Source organism: Sinocyclocheilus rhinocerous, unplaced genomic scaffold (assembly GCF_001515625.1).
Source record: "Sinocyclocheilus rhinocerous isolate Xijiao unplaced genomic scaffold, SAMN03320098_v1.1 scaffold716, whole genome shotgun sequence".
Classification (NCBI taxonomy): Eukaryota; Metazoa; Chordata; class Actinopteri; order Cypriniformes; family Cyprinidae; genus Sinocyclocheilus; species Sinocyclocheilus rhinocerous.
In genome coordinates, this window is record NW_015647020.1 from 170,143 (window position 1) to 179,777 (window position 9,635).

At 44.3% G+C, this 9,635-nt stretch overlaps 1 protein-coding gene and 1 long non-coding RNA gene across 2 annotated transcripts in view; one reads left to right on the top strand and one right to left on the bottom strand.

Annotated features, from left to right (window-relative positions):
• LOC107708286 (uncharacterized) overlaps nucleotides 1–4,191 on the top strand; it is a 24,625-nt gene extending 20,434 nt beyond the window's left edge. Inside the window, exon 3 of the long non-coding RNA XR_001636346.1 lies at nucleotides 3,667–4,191. This is a non-coding gene — a long non-coding RNA (uncharacterized LOC107708286). The remainder of the gene's footprint in view (nucleotides 1–3,666) is intronic.
• Nucleotides 1–9,635, bottom strand: part of sult1st6 (sulfotransferase family 1, cytosolic sulfotransferase 6) — a 50,354-nt gene that overhangs the window by 28,724 nt on the left and 11,995 nt on the right. The gene's annotated exons all lie outside the window — the stretch shown is intronic.

Below are 9,635 nucleotides of genomic sequence, written 5' to 3' on the forward strand. Positions count from 1 at the left end.
TCTGTGGGGCATGCTCAAACGGAAGGTGGAGGAGGGCAAGGTCTCTAACATCCACCAGCTCCGTGATGTCGTCATGAGTGGAAGAGGACTCCAGTGGCAACCTGTGAAGTTCTGGTGAACTCCATGCCCAAGAGGGTTAAGGCAGTGCTGGAAAATAATGGTGGCCACACAAAATATGGACAGTTTGGGCCCAATTTGGACATTTTCATTTAGGGGTGTACTCACTTTTGTGGCCAGTGGTTTAGACATTAATGGCTGTGTGTTGAGTTATTTTGAGGGGACAGCAAATTTACACTGTTATACAAGCTGTACACTCACTACTTTACATTGTAGCAAAGTGTAATTTCTTCAGTGTTGTCACATGAAAAGATATAATAAAATATTTACAAAAATGTGAGGGGTGTACTCACTTCTGTGAGATACTGTATATGCACACATTCACTGAATGAGTTACAGCAGATTTCTAGTTCCAAGCATGCTTTGCTTCTGACTGTTAAAGGAGAGTAAAAATGTTAAAATTAAGTGTTATTTCATGTGTTTTTGCTCAATATTAATATAGGGGGATATCTGTTTCTGGTGTGTGTAAGTTTGTGGGGTCCCCATTGTGCAGAAGAGTAGAGTTTGTGTTCAGGAAGACGATTGGCCAAACACCATTAAATTATATGTTACTTTATTTAAAAAATAATGGTAGTGCACTGTTCAGCACAGATATAGTATGTTATCTAAGTGTTTAGTATGAGAGGGTGTGCTTATGTTATTGTAAACTAGCTATAATTTAAAATATGAAACGTATATCATAAATGAATGTTAAATATATATTTCCATATATGTGTGTATATACTGCATGAGTAAATATATGCTTAATATATTTTTACACATGCAGTACCATATTTTGTATCTATATTATAAAGTGTATTACTGAATATAAAATTACATATATTGTGATATATAAGTAAATATATTGTCACATATTTTTCAATATATGAAAAGCGGCAATTCCTTATGGATTATTCAATATATTGTAATATATTTACACAATATATTATTCTGTATAATTTCTAATATACCATTATGTAATTTAATATATTGATCATTAATATATTAGGAAATATATTTTCTTTGCGTAAGGGCATCCATCAGTAGGCAGTTCTCGACTCCACTCACCCAGGAACTCACATCAAACAAAAACATATTTTTACGAATTAAGTACACCACTCCACACCTCCCCCTGCCCTTGTTAAAAAATAAAGGACATATTCACAATATGACTTATTTTGCTGAACTTATGCAGACTGTTGACATGTTGCTGAAGCAGACTGATTGGCCCGTAACAATGTTTATGTTACAAAAACAAGTGCAATTTCTTCCTGCCTGGCTCTTGATTAGTGTGTGCAGCATTTCAGAGTTAGGGTGTACCTCAGAGTGTTTCTTTGGATGGAGTCTGTTGCCGGAGGAAAGTTACATTGTGACACTGTCACACAGGACACATGTCTTAACCTGCTCAATATTTTATAATGATTTTATGTATATTTGTGTTTTAATAGGTTTTCATGTTGTCTTAGCCATTTTATTCCTCTTAACTATTTAAATGTGTGTATGTCTTTAAGTGAAAGGAAACAGGAAGTGGATAGTATAAAGGAGGCAGCATGTCAAACAAGCATGGTCGTTGCTCACATTACGATCTAGTGGTGATCTCCTGCAAATTGGAATAGTGGAGTTACCTTTGTGGACTTACCTTTCCAGCACTTTGGATTAAAGGCAGAGTAAGTGATTTTTCAAAAACACTTTAGAAAACTGATTCGGGCCGAATCGCAAAACAAACTTGTAGCCAATCAGCAATAAGGGGCGTGTCTACTCGTGATGTGGAGGAGAGCGCGTTCAGTGCATGGGACGGACATTAGCCGAGCCGAGCGACAGAAAGATAGAGATGGCGGATAAAAAACAAAAGAGGAAAACGTCTGCGGAACGATAAGGCAAGAAGTAGGACACGTGTAAATATCGGATCAGCTTTCCAGCGCTGGTACCAGAAATCACTTACTCTGCCTTTAACACTACAGTGGACTTTTTTTATATACACCGGTGGACACTTCTGGGACACCTTCACATTGGGACTTACAGCACGCTAGGATTCTTAAGGACTGTTTTAAGGTATGGAACTGAAAGATTCTTTTAACAGCCTAGGTTTTCTAGTTTTATTGTATTGTTTTAAGTTCCATGTGGGAATTGTAAATACAGTTTATTTATTCACTTCATAACTGTTGTACATCTCATCTTTTTAAACACTCCAAGCTCTCACACAGTATATAATCTGACCCCATTTTAACAAGCATAACATCTTCCAATTAGGCCGATCGTTATATATGGTGGCCCGTACGGGGAACGTTTAAAGATTTTATATGCTGTGTTGAGAAAAGTGTTTAAAGATGATGACAAATCAAGTTAATGCTGCTTCTTTTAATGATGAACGGGTTTTACATCACTGTGAGTGTGTACAGCTACGTGCCGAGGTGGTTGCTCTCAAAAACCTTGTTTTAAAATTGGAAAAGGATTTTAAAGACTCTGTTGAAAGTAATCTTAACTGTGAAGTGTATTTTAGAGAGGCTGTGGATTTTAAATTTGGCAAAATGGAGGAACCTATCAAGGATGCCGTGGCGACACTAGAGAGAGAGATCATCGAGTGTTTTAAGAGGAGAGACAAGAAATGGGTGAAACAGCTGGAGCAGACAAAGGATCAAGAAGCTGCCATCTCTCCTCCCACTGTGACGACCAGCCCAGTGCCTTCCACGTCAACCCCTGGCTTTCCTCCCACCAACAATCCCAGCACCTCAACCACTTCACGGATTACCAACAGAGCGACCGAGGGAGAATTCTGCACCTCCACCACTCCAACTGGGCCAGACTTCGACACCATCTTCTCCATCATTCCCTTCTCCAGAGAGCAACTCATCAGCATGCAGGGCGATGACGACACTCTCCAGGGACTTTCCATCTCTCCTTCCACTCCACCGACCAACAAGATTGAAGTGAGGGAACACCAGGGCTTGCTGTATCGGCAGATCCAGAAGGGGGACGGCAACTACAAAATACAGCTCGTTGTCCCTAAGACCCTGGTCCAACAGATGGTACAGCACATCCATCAGAGGACAGCAGAGAGACATCATGGACGGCTTAAGACCCTCCTGCAGATCCTGGAAGTTGCCTGGTGGCCCACAATCCACAGCGACACCTGGAGGTTCGTCGAGGACTGGAAGTCATGTGGGGTGGAGACCAGGAAGTGTTGAGTCATCGACCCTAGCAAGAAACCACCACATCATCCACCTCATCCCGTTCAGCATCTTCAACCATATCCACCAAAGAGACCCACAAGCTGGATAGGAGGAAACGCCAGGGGAGCTGGCGGACCAGCAAGGCTGGGTGCAACATGACCCTGGGAGTAGCGGCGCCACCGATCCTAGGACACCCAGGCTGGTATCGTATTCCTTCTCTCTCTAGTGTTCCCATAGATTCCTCCAGCAGACTAGTGCCTATGTGGGAGGGCCTAGTTTTATCTAATTTATTACAATGACATTTTAAGACACACATGTCACGACCCGGCCAGTCTAGGGTTGGTAAGGCCGATGACAAGAATAAAGTTAAAGAAATAATTTAGCTCCTCTCCTGTTCCAGCTCACAATGACCACAATAGAGGTTTATTCACAAGCGAAAGTCTGTTTATTACATCTTTGAGTTGACGTTTGGAAGCACATCTCTTCGGAAGGGGATCCAGGCCAAAATAACAAACCAAAGAGAAACTAACTAAGGGTTTAGAGAAGCTCAAATTGCCTAACAAAATAAAAATTCCCAAAAGAAATACGGAGGTCTTCCCTAACTCCCTCTCTGGCCAAAAACAGGAGAAAACGACGTTCACAAAATAAATGGCAATCCCCAACCTACTGCTTCAGAAATAACAAATAGGTGTTTACAAATAACGAATACTAGCTAACAACCAAAAAAAACTCTTAAGGATCGGATTACAGAGGACTCCGATAGGCTATAGCTTAGTCCTTGCAGTTCAGGAAACGGTGTTTCCGCAGCGCCACTCAGAATGGTTACACACACTATCTTCTACGGCAAGGCAATAACACCGTCGTTTAACAACACCACACAACCAACTGTTGTCTGGGCCAGGAGACAGAGGACGGAACGGCACGACACCCGGGGCGGAGCTTCACGACGCGCACACTACAGAAGCATTGGAAAAGGATTTTAAAGACTCTGTTGAAAGTAATCTTAACTGTGAAGTGTATTTTAGAGAGGCTGTGGATTTTAAATTTGGCAAAATGGAGGAACCTATCAAGGATGCCGTGGCGACACTAGAGAGAGAGATCATCGAGTGTTTTAAGAGGAGAGACAAGAAATGGGTGAAACAGCTGGAGCAGACAAAGGATCAAGAAGCTGCCATCTCTCCTCCCACTGTGACGACCAGCCCAGTGCCTTCCACGTCAACCCCTGGCTTTCCTCCCACCAACAATCCCAGCACCTCAACCACTTCACGGATTACCAACAAAGCGACCGAGGGAGAATTCTGCACCTCCACCACTCCAACTGGGCCAGACTTCGACACCATCTTCTCCATCATTCCCTTCTCCAGAGAGCAACTCATCAGCATGCAGGGCGATGACGACACTCTCCAGGGACTTTCCATCTCTCCTTCCACTCCACCGACCAACAAGATTGAAGTGAGGGAACACCAGGGCTTGCTGTATCGGCAGATCCAGAAGGGGGACGGCAACTACAAAATACAGCTCGTTGTCCCTAAGACCCTGGTCCAACAGATGGTACAGCACATCCATCAGAGGACAGCAGAGAGACATCATGGACGGCTTAAGACCCTCCTGCAGATCCTGGAAGTTGCTTGGTGGCCCACAATCCACAGCGACACCTGGAGGTTCGTCGAGGACTGGAAGTCATGTGGGGTGGAGACCAGGAAGTGTTGAGTCATCGACCCTAGCAAGAAACCACCACATCATCCACCTCATCCCGTTCAGCATCTTCAACCATATCCACCAAAGAGACCCACAAGCTGGATAGGAGGAAACGCCAGGGGAGCTGGCGGACCAGCAAGGCTGGGTGCAACATGACCCTGGGAGTAGCGGCGCCACCGATCCTAGGACACCCAGGCTGGTATCGTATTCCTTCTCTCTCTAGTGTTCCCATAGATTCCTCCAGCAGACTAGTGCCTATGTGGGAGGGCCTAGTTTTATCTAATTTATTACAATGACATTTTAAGACACACATGTCACGACCCGGCCAGTCTAGGGTTGGTAAGGCCGATGACAAGAATAAAGTTAGAGAAATAATTTAGCTCCTCTCCTGTTCCAGCTCACAATGACCACAATAGAGGTTTATTCACAAGCGAAAGTCTGTTTATTACATCTTTGAGTTGACGTTTGGAAGCACATCTCTTCGGAAGGGGATCCAGGCCAAAATAACAAACCAAAGGGAAAGAAGTTCAAATTGCCTAACAAATAAAAATTCCCAAAAGAAATACAGGTCTTCCCTAACTCAATCTCCGGCCCCAAAAACAGGAGAAAACGACGTTCACAAAATAAATGGCAATCCCCAACCTACTGCTTCAGAAATAACAAATAGGTGTTTACAAATAACGAATACTAGCTAACAACCAAAAAAAACTCTTAAGGATCGGATTACCGAGGACTCAGATAGGCTATAGCTTAGTCCTTCCAGTTCAGGAAACGGCGTTTCCACAGCGCCACTTAGAATGGTTACACACACTATAACACCGTCATTTAACAACACTACACAACCAACTGTTGTCTGGAGCAGGAGACAGAGGACGGAACGGCGCGACACCTGCGGCGGAGCCTTCTGCACACTACAGAAGCTCTCCATCGCTGCTCTGCTTCCCAGCATTTAAACGCTCCGGCTCACCACGCAATCTCCTGCAGCTGGTCCCAATCAAGCGCTGCCAGAAGGGGAGAGAGAGAGAGAGCTGCGCACAATCCGTAGCACACAATACAACATATACAATACATAATGCAAATAAATAAAAATAATAACTTACGTCGAAGGACGTAACACCCCCACCCTTAGTTACAAAACTCGATTTGTAAAAGGTTACAATATTTAATTCATGTCACCATAATGAAGGCAATTCAGTTTTCTCCAGCCCAAGCCCTGGACAGTGCATCAGCTACGATGTTCTCTGCACCTTTCTTATAGCGTATGTCCAAATCAAACTCCTGTAAAATCAGTGCCCATCTCATTAAACGTTGGTTGGAGTTTGACATACGAGACAGAAATGTTAAAGGGTTATGATCTGTGTACACTATAATTCGATTACCAGAGTTTAGGTACACTTCGAAGTGTTGGAGGGCTAGAAGTAACGCCAGTGCCTCTTTTTCTATAGTGCTATAGTTCTGTTGACACTTAGTAAACTTTTTAGAGAAATAACTGACAGGATGTTCAATGCCAGCGTCATCAGCTTGCATTAGCACCACACCGGCGCCACGAGCACTTGCATCAACATGCAGAGTGAAAGGCAAAGCGAACCTTGGGGCAGACAGGATTGGAGCATTGCACAGCAAATCTTTCGCAGAGCAAAAGGCGGACTCACACTTTTCACCCCACACGAATTTTCGATCACTGCTAAGGAGATCGGTAAGGGGCGCAACCACTGTGGCGAAGTTCTTACAGAACCCCCTGTAATAACCGGTCATTCCTAAAAAACGTCGTAATTCGCGTTTATTAGTAGGTGATGGGAACTCAGCAATAGCTTCAACTTTTGCACTTACAGGCTTTACCTGGCCCTGCCCAACTAGTTTCCCGAGGTAAGTAACTACAGCCTTCGCGAATTCACACTTACTGAGGTTAAGCGGCAACGATGCCTCAGCTAAGCGCTTCAAGACTGAATTCAGGATGCATAAGTGGTCGTCCCACGACATGGAATAAACCACTACGTCATCGAGATAGACTTCACAGTTCTGTACCTCAGACAACACCGTCTGCATTAATCGTTGGAATGTGGCAGGGGCGTTTCGCATTCCAAAGGCCATCACCGTATATTGCATGAACGCGTCAGGCGTGACAAAAGCGGAGATCTCGGAAGCACGCGGTGTTAACGGCACTTGCCAATAACCTTTGAGAAGGTCAAGCTTCGTTACATAACGTGCAGAGCCCACTCGGTCGACACAGTCTTCCATTCTGGGAAGAGGGAAAGAGTCAGCTTTAGTTATTGACCCACATCGATGTCATGCACCAACACGTTAGTTTGAGAGGGAACATCGTTAAACAAAGTGGGATACTTGTTAACCAATTCAATAATATCATTGCGGTGTTCCTCAGGCAGATATGAGAGATAAGTCGGCAGTGTGGACAGAATGGCAGAGTTTGAAAGCCTCCCACAAGAGGTTTGAGCATCTTTGCCAGTTAAACCATCTACCTCCGGCATATAACCAGCAGGCAGATCAACAACATTCATTGCAGACACACGGTTAGCTACAGGGTTAACATCAGATCCATTTCGGTCAACAAACGCTTTCAGCATATTTATGTGGCAGACCCTGCTTGTACGTCGTCGATCGGGAGTGAGAACAGTGTAATTCGTATCACTCAGTTTCTTTTCTATCTTATATGGGCCAGTAAATCGAGCATGCATGGGAGAACTGCGTACAGGCAACAACACGAGTACGGAATCTCCAGGTTGAAAACTACGAGCAACACTCTTCCGGTCATACCTGGTTTTCATCTTGGCTTGAGTGTCAGAAAGATGCTGCTTAGCGACATCCCAAGCTTTATGGAGATGCTCACGGAACGTACTCACATACTCCAGGATTGGCACGCGGGGAGAATCTTTAGAAAGGAACTGTTCATAGATTAACTTCAAAGGTCCCCGAACTGTATGTCCGAACACAAGTTCGGCGGGGCTGAACCCTAAGGACTCTTGCACAGTGCTTCTTACAGCCAGCATTAAAAGGGGCAATCCATCCACCCAGTCTTTACCGGTTTCGACACAATACGTGCGCAGCATTGACTTGAGCGTCTGATGGAAGCGCTCGAGCGCACCTTGCGACTCTGGATGATATGCGCTTGACATTTCATGTTGTACTTGCAGTTTTTTCACCAACTGTTCGAACATGTTCGAGGTAAAATTCGTTCCCCGATCTGTTTGAATTACTTTTGGTAACCCGAACATAGAGCAGAACTTAACCAACTCTTTAATCACTGCTTTTGTGGTGACAGAACGCAGAGGCAAGGCTTCCGGGTAGCGCGTAGCTGCACACATTATTGTGAGGATATATTGGTGACCAGACTTAGCTTTAGACAAGGGGCCTACGCAATCAAGGATGAGTCTTTCGAAAGGCTCTCCTATAACAGGAATAGGTTGAAGCGGAGCTTGAGGGATCACCTGATTAGGCTTACCCGCAAGTTGGCAGACGCGACAAGACCAAACAAATGCAGACACTGAAGACTTCATACTCGGCCAAAAGAAATGCCTAGCGATACGATCATGTGTTTTTGTAACCCCAAGGTGTCCCGAGCAAATATGCTCGTGGGCCAGTTTCATTATTTGAGTTCGATAGCCGGTAGGGAGAACGACCTGATAAACTCCCTCACGTTCAGAGTCAGACGGCTTCCACCAGCGCATTAGTACACCATCGTCCCAACAATAACCTACCGGCGCATCTGCGTTCAAATAATGAAACTGGCCCACGAGCATAGAGAGGAGTTAGGGAAGACCTCTGTATTTCTTTTGGGAATTTTTATTTTGTTAGGCAATTTGGGCTTCTCTAAACCCTTAGTTAGTTTCTCTTTGGTTTGTTATTTTGGCCTGGATCCCCTTCCGAAGAGATGTGCTTCCAAACGTCAACTCAAAGATGTAATAAACAGACTTTCGCTTGTGAATAAACCTCTATTGTGGTCATTGTGAGCTGGAACAGGAGAGGAGCTAAATTATTTCTTTAACTTTATTCTTGTCATCGGCCTTACCAACCTTAGACTGGCCGGGTCGTGACAATCCTACGCAATCAATACAACATATACAATACATAATGCAAATAAATAAAAATAATAACTTACGTCGAAGGACGTAACACACATTTTAGAGGATACCACTACATGGACAATGGCTGACAGTACCTTTAAAGGACTAGTCTTCCCCGTATGTGTATGTCTTTAAGTGATTCTGTGTCTGCCTGTCATGTGACTGATCACATGACAGGAAACAGGAAATGGACAGTATAAAGGAGGCTGCATGTCAAACAAGCATAGTCGTTGCTCACATTACGACCAAGTGGTGATCACCTGCAAACTGGAATAGTGGACTTACAGAACGCTAGGATTCTTAAGGACTGTTTTATGCCGAGTTCACACTGCACGATTTTCAAACTCGTCGGATCGCCGTTGTTTTCACACTGCGTGACTATCTGGGATAGCATTCAGTTGCTGCTGTGTTCACATTGCACGTCAAACTCGTCGGATCGCCGTTGTTTTCACACTGCGTGACTATCTGGGATAGCATTCAGTTGCTGCTGTGTTCACATTGCACGATGGATCCGCGACAGGGGGTTTCACACTGCATGACTTCACAATAGGAAGGATGGCCGTCAACTCTGTCTGGTCCGCAAACTACGTTT